The sequence below is a fragment of the Ruditapes philippinarum genome, unplaced genomic scaffold (genome assembly GCF_026571515.1).
Source record: "Ruditapes philippinarum isolate M1 unplaced genomic scaffold, ASM2657151v2 ctg6550_1_1_1_1, whole genome shotgun sequence".
NCBI classification, from domain to species: Eukaryota; Metazoa; Mollusca; class Bivalvia; order Venerida; family Veneridae; genus Ruditapes; species Ruditapes philippinarum.
This window is the reverse complement of record NW_026864127.1, coordinates 209,720-216,575: the sequence shown is the minus strand read 5'-3', so window position 1 is coordinate 216,575 and position 6,856 is coordinate 209,720. Positions and strand designations below refer to the sequence as shown.

The window sequence follows — 6,856 nt, the reverse complement described above, 5'->3', positions numbered from 1 at the left end:
TATCACAAGAAGCCAAGACATTAAACGTTGATACTTATCAGTAACTTTTCCATTACATGAACCGAATAAAATGCTCCTTCTGTGAATTTTCAAACATGTAAGCTAACAGGTACATTATTTGAATATTTTTGGGAAAAGTGTGTGGCAACTATATAAGAGTGAACAATTACAATGTGACATTCATTGAAAATAATATATCTAGTAACACCTATTATATTTCAAGCAACATTGGTATGTAATTAATTAAGAGGAAATTCACTTTCAGTCACTTTCATAAAACGTAGAAAGGGAATTAAGCATGTATTTACTAATTGATCCTTATGTTGTTGTTTTTGTTTTCATTTAATATCTCAATAACTTTGATAATAAAAATTTAAGTTTATATGTTAAGTTAAAAATGCTTTGCTGTTTTCAATAAATTTTGAGAAAACAAATCTAATGGTCTTAAATCATTTAACGCACTTGTGTAGAAGAAAACTGAATTTTTGTGGATTATAGTAGTTCATTCCGAAATGTATTGATCATCAACTCGTTATACCAGATGTTTTTATGAAGTAAATCTTGAATATTATATAGATATAGATCAAGTTAGTAAATTTTAATATATATTTGGTTTTTTCAGCTTAAGTGTTTGTTACGTGAGTATCTGTAATTTATTTGTTTCATTTTAAGTATAAAAATTCTAATACTATCAAAAGGAAAGATCTAGACTACCAGGTTTAACTTTAATATAGCATTGTGTGTGTAAAATTAAATTGATGTTAGACGTGCTTACATGTAATACTGTTTTGTTGTATTGAAAATCATCAAAAAATGTGATTTATGAAAGAAATCAAGTAAAAGATCAATATAAATGTCCTTTATATATAGTTTGTAGAATGACAAAATATTGTGTATTTCCTTGCGTTCGAACACTTTGATAGTTTGTAAGTCAAACTGTTTGAATCACATTAAGCAATACAAATTATTATATTAATATCATTTCCTTTTATTCTTTTTAGACGTAGGACGATATGCTTTTCCTGTGTAGCTGTTTATTTGTCGTATTTATATCGTATTCAGGTAAGCGTATACATTGTGTAGTTAGAAAACCTTGCAATATGTTTTGCTCAATCATTTGGCAGATAATACTGTCATCACTTTAAAGCTTGTTTTAAATCGAATAACTTTTTAATAATTAAGACTCCTTTCGGCACTAATGTTTTACCTTAATAAGTCTTTTCCGAAGTGTATTCTTTAAAAACAAATATCTAAACTGAAAGAAGGATTTAAAATCTCATCACTTCAACTACTTTCCATATTCAGATTGTAGGAGAATGGCGGCCTTCTATAATACAGTTTCTAAGGCCTACCTGTAAAATATGTAACAAATTTAAAATTTATGGTAAAAAATTAATTTGCAATCAATTACTTATTTGGTAAACATCGACCTTGATAAATCCAAAACAAATTTTTAGCTCGGTCCTTTCATAAGCTCACTTTATACCACGTTTGATTACAATACCTTGTTGTTAACGATATTTATCGTCGGGAATCTTTTTTCTATTTAAGTAACAGTGATCTTGACACCAAGGGGTCCTAAAGCAATTCAAATCAGGATTTTCCAAAAGAATTCCTAAATACCAAGTTTGAATACAATTCAATGCGTAAGCTTGATGTATACCAAGATTAGAAAACATTTATCAAAGTATTGCAAGCAATGCATGTATAAGTATTCTGCCGTTCAGAACCCCAGCAACATTCCGAAGGGCCGTGATCATTCAATTATGCCATTTTGGAAGACATAAATGAACATTAAACATTTCGAGTTCTTAGTTAATCTGTATCATATTATTTTGTTAAGTTTCCATGCTTTATACGAATTTATATTTATACAATATATAATCAAAAGATCTATTTTTTCAGGATGAATATAATTACCTAATGTTTAAACTTTTCTCTATTGCTAGTAAATTTGTTTGAAACGTCCCAAGTTCTTAAAAAGTAATCTCAGAAAACAGTTTTTAGGGATGGCTAAACCAAAAGAATTAAAATAACGAGGAGATAACTCTTTAAATAAAGATGCTGTGAGTGGTGAAAAAAAATATGGTATCACACACCCGTGCCGATTTTGCGACTCCGTAAATATGGTATTGCACGGCCGTGCATATATATCTTGACGTGACGTCATTAGCGTTATACAAACATAGTGTAAAGACGCGCTAAATGTTAGCGTTATACTATAGGCGCGTCAATAAAAAATGACTCTTATTTCACTTTAAACGGTCTTGATTTTGGGTAAGTGATAAATAGAATATTAAATTCGTGTAAGTTCATTACTGACTTTATTGCACTCGTTGAATAAAATAATATTATGCTCGCCAGAGGCTCGCATAATATAATTTTATTCAACTCGTGCAATAAATTCAGTATTGAACTTATACTCATTCAATATCCTCTATATCTCAAGTCCAAAGTAGATACCATTTATAGTAACAAAGAAGAAAAGCGAAAGATATAACAATCTTAAGATATATTTCATGCATAGTTACAAAGAAGAAAATACTAAAACATATATAACATTTTTCAATTAAGAAATATGAGTCCTCAGCATGGGCACTATCGACGCAATCAGAAATGAGAGGTCATAAGTTAGTTAACCAGTAGCTATAAACATCACGTGTGAGGACGTGATCGTGAGTAAAACTAGGCGTTGTGTACGGTTCGTTTCCTTTATTCAAACTGAATGTTTACATACATAGGAAATGACGTTACGTTAAATTATCAATGAGCGCAAAAGCGACGTAACGTGACGTCGCGCCAAATCTACAACATTCTCCGGGCCTCAGAAATGCTAAATGTAATAATTGTCATACAAAAACATAAAGTAATAAAATTACTTATTTAAAATCATATTGAAGTTAAGCACCCTAATTAAAACAGCTATATTTAGATAATTATATCAAACAACAGATTGGCGCTATGTAAAGTCTCTGTTTTGAATTATTTACACTCTTCTATGATTATACAAATTGAATTATCTTTTCACGAAATATTAGCGATATAGGATAAATATTTCAATAAGTATCGTAATGTCTATTTATCTGGTGTCTGGATAATTTCCAATGGGTACAATTTGACAATCGGTCGTGTTGTTAGCCCTCAGGATGTACGTATCCCTCGAAAACCCGTCATTTCCCGTTAAAAGTTCATCAACTACCGCATGGCTCCACTGTAGCCTGTGTGTAAAGTCGTCTTGGACAATAACAACGTCTCCAACTTTAATAGTCTGACTTGTGGTACCACTCGACCGTTGGTATTCTCTTAATGACGTCAGATACTCGTGTTTTCAGCGGTACCAGTAGTGATTAATTAACTCCTAACGTCGTCTAGCACGTTGTCGAACATCGTCACCTTTGCTATGGTAGACCACAGTATCGTAGAATGGTAGAGTTGTCAGTCTGCGTCCATGTAGTAAGTGTGAAGGGGTGAGAGGCTTTTGAGCATCTCTAGCAGATGAAACGTTGTAAATTGGTCGGTTGTTCATCATTCCTCTACTTAAGTAACTATCGTCTGCAGCGTTTGCAAATTAATGGAGGCTTTGCCGAGAATTTTCTTAATCGCTGTTTTCATAACACCAATTAATCGCTCCCACATTCCATCATACCAAGGTGCTCTTTTTTGAATAAACTGCCAGTTTGTTCTTCTTTGTGTAAGGGCAGTATTAAGATTTTGCGAATTATAGAGTCGCTGGATTTGATTGACTGCTGCATGAAAGGTGGTACCATTATCAGATATCATCAGTCTTGGTAATGATCGTCTGCTTATGAATCGTCTGAAGGCTAACATAAATGATTCTTCTGTAAGGTCTGGAACTATTTCTAGGTGAACAGCACGGGTTTTGGCACACGTGAATAGAGACATATGTATACATTCTGCTGAACTTGCTTTTTCTTAAATGTAAAGTGCCCCTGTGAAATCGACACCTGTTACGGAGAAGTGTGGTTCGACGATTACTCTGGAAACCGGAAATGGTGGGGGATCTGGGACGGTATGGGGTCTTCCTGTAACTTTTCTGCAAAATGATACATCTCCGGAGAACACTTTTCACGTGCTGTCTGATTGACGGTAATCCAGTACTTCTGGTGTAGATGGGTAAACAGTATGGGCGACACCTGCATGTAATTGATTGTAATGACGTCTTCTATTATCAGTCTGGTGACATGACCTTTTGGGGACATAAGAAACGGGAATCTTGTTGTCTCTGGCAACTGTGCGTTATGTATTCTTCCGCCACAACGAAAACAACGGGGGTAACCATCTTTGTCTATATGAAGTCTTAGCTGCCTATTTATTGGACTTTGTTTTTTCTGGGATGTTAGATCTTGTATTACGTCTGGGAAATATTATTGTTGGCAAGTTTCAATCAGTTTTCCTTCTGCTAATCTCAGCTCTTCACTAGTTAATGGACCACTTTGGCGATAATTATACGTCACTCTGCAGTTTTTAGTGAAACGTATAACGTATGCTGTAACACGTAATAACTTGTGAAAGCTGCTTTATCTGTTTAACTCTAGAATTTGAGGTAAACCGGAGTTACCTCTCTTGTCACATATTATTTCTTCCTCTGAATTTGTTCCGTCACCGCAGTGAATGTGATTGCCCTGGTTTGTTCCAAAGTCGACATATAGGTCTTTAGTAATTATATTAGCGGCAGGGTTACTTGCATTCAGGGCCATGTGTTTTATTAATGTAGCATTGAGAGTAAATGGGGAACATGTGGCTCCAAAAAGGACAACTCGAAATCTGTATGTCACGAGCTGGCTCTTTGGATCTGTAGGGTCTGATAACCATAGAAATCTGGTTATATCTCTGTCATCTTCGTGTTAACCGACATGTAGAAAGGCTTTCTCTATGTCAGTTGATACTGCATATCTACCAAGCCGAAATCTTAACAGAAGGGCGGTTAGATCATTCAGCTCTGGAGGTGTGGATTCAATGCAGTCGTTTAAACTTGGACTTCTTTCTGATAGACGGCAACTACAGTCATAAACTATTCGTATGGACGTTGTTGTGGAATTCTTTTCAACTCCATGATGGGGTATATAATGCACGTGTTTTGCTGTGGAACTTTCATCTACTCTTTCAATGAAACCTCTATTTTCTTGTTCCTGTATAATATCGTTATATTTTATCAACATTTGGGGCTTCTGACGTCTGATAATGGACAACTTTGGCGATTATTATACGTCACTCTGCAGTATTTAGTGAACGTATAACGTATGCTGTAACACGTAATAACTTGTGAAAGCTGCTATATCTGTTTTACTCTAGAATTTGAGGTAATCCAGAGTTACCTCTGTTGTCACATATTATTTCTTCCTCTGAATTTTGTTCCGTCAACGCAGTGAATGTGATTGCCCTGGTTTGTTCCAAAGTCGGCCATTTATTGTTGTGAATTAACCAAGTAGGTCCATTTTTTCATAATTTGCTTGACTGTAACTGGGTCGCAGTTAGACCTTTGGTTTGTAAATAAGCGGGATTTTGATCTGTTGGACAATATCGCCTTTCAATATCGGGGGTCAGTTTCTTTGATTTCTTCGCCTCTTTTCAAAATGAAGCGTTTTAGTGTCTTTGTAGATTTCAGCCAACTTAACACTATTTGACTGTCGGACCAACATGTGATTTTCTTGCACGTGACTGGATTTGACACGTGTTGGGTTACACGTGCACCGATGAGTGCTGCCATCAGTTCTAGTCTAGGTAAAGTTATCTCTTTGACAGGTGCGACTCTATTCTTTGCAAATACAAGGGTAGATGTATGACCGGACGTAAGATACGCTACGGCTTCATAACCACGTGCACTTGCATCGACAAACACGTGTAAATTAAAATCGGCGGAATTCGCTGTATTTTCAGTGGTTGGAAAATATGGTCTCTGGAACTTGGTCTGAATTACGCTGTTCAGGTCGATGCTCAAATGAGCCCAGGTGTTAATGATATCAACCGGAAGTGGTGTGTCCCAATCAAATTTCATCTTCCATAGGTCTTGAACTAGTACTTTGGCACGTACAGTTACTGGGCTAAGCAATCCTAGGGGGTCATATAATTTTGAAGTCTGTTTGAGAAAAGAACGTTTGGTTGTTCTCTCAGAGTTTACTATCGTGCGCTGTACAAATGACATCTCGTCAACATCCGGGTCCCATAACATTCCTAACACCTTAACAACTTGATCATTGTCCAAGACTTTTTCAGCTAGTGCGAGTTCACGTAGTTTACTTGAGTTTGAAGTCCACGATCGCAGATTGAATCAAGCTTCAGACATGAGAGCACGTGCGTACCGGAAATAGGTAAGAAGATCCTGTTCTTGTTGAAAACTTGAAATCACATTGTCGGCATATAGGTCTTTGGTAATTATATTAGCGGCAGGGTTACTTGCATTCAGGGCCATGTGTTTTATTAATGTAGCATTGAGAATAAATGGGGAACATGAGGCTCCAAAAAGGACAACTCGAAACCTGTATGTCACGAGCTGGCTCTTGGGATCTGTAGGGTCTGATAACCATAGAAATCTGGTTATATCTCTGTCATCTTCGTGTTACCGACATGTAGAAAGGCTTTCCTCTATGTCAGTTGATTCTGCATATTAAGCCAAGCCGAAATCTTAACAGAGAAGGGTGTTTTAGATCATTCAGCTCTGGAGGTGTGGATTCAATGCAGTCCGTTTAAACTTGGGACTTCTTTCTGAAATTGACGGCAATACAGTCATAGACTATTCGTATGGACGTTGTTGTGGAATTCCTTTTCAACTCCATGATGGGTATATTACATGGCACGTGTTTTGCTGTGGAACTTTCATCTACTCTTTCAATGAAAC

The 6,856-nt window shown here is 35.8% G+C and overlaps 1 long non-coding RNA gene across 1 annotated transcript in view; it reads left to right on the top strand.

Moving 5' to 3' along the window:
* The first annotated feature begins 455 nt into the window (after positions 1-455).
* Positions 456-6,856, top strand: part of LOC132724511 (uncharacterized) — a 63,997-nt gene continuing 57,596 nt past the window's right edge. Inside the window, exons 1-2 of the long non-coding RNA XR_009624921.1 lie at positions 456-587; positions 1,002-1,062. This is a non-coding gene — a long non-coding RNA (uncharacterized LOC132724511). The remainder of the gene's footprint in view (positions 588-1,001; positions 1,063-6,856) is intronic.